The sequence below is a fragment of the Corvus brachyrhynchos genome, unplaced genomic scaffold (genome assembly GCF_000691975.1).
Source record: "Corvus brachyrhynchos isolate BGI_N302 unplaced genomic scaffold, ASM69197v1 scaffold440, whole genome shotgun sequence".
Taxonomy (NCBI): domain Eukaryota; kingdom Metazoa; phylum Chordata; class Aves; order Passeriformes; family Corvidae; genus Corvus; species Corvus brachyrhynchos.
In genome coordinates this window covers 137,127-137,599 of record NW_008235750.1, presented here as the reverse complement: position 1 = coordinate 137,599, position 473 = coordinate 137,127, and positions in this window count along the sequence as shown.

The window sequence follows — 473 nt, the reverse complement described above, 5'->3', positions numbered from 1 at the left end:
GGAGAGCAGGATCTGCTCCAGAATCCTCCCTAAACCAAATCCATCCATCTCACACCAATTCTGCTCCATTCATTCCACCTGATCCTGCTCCAGAATCCAGCCCTGATGCCACTCCGCAGTTCCACCTGATCCCGCTCTGGAATCCCTCCCTGATCCCACTCTGTCCATCTGTCTTGGTTTGAAAGACAGATGTCTGCTAAGGAAGGCAGGGGCCTTCCTTGGAATGGAAAATGCAACCTCCTTTCTCTCCAAATTATTATGATTTTGAAATCAAGGGGCGTTCAGGCAAAGATATGGAAAATAGGAATAACAGTTCTTTACTATTATATATCTGTATGTGTATAACAAGGCAAACACACAGCAATAACTCTGGCAGTAACAGCAAACAATCACAAACCCAGTGCCAGCCTTCTCGGCTGTCAGGCCCTTTCCCCTCGGGTGCAGTTCCGCTCGCAGCCGGCAGGGGCGCTGGC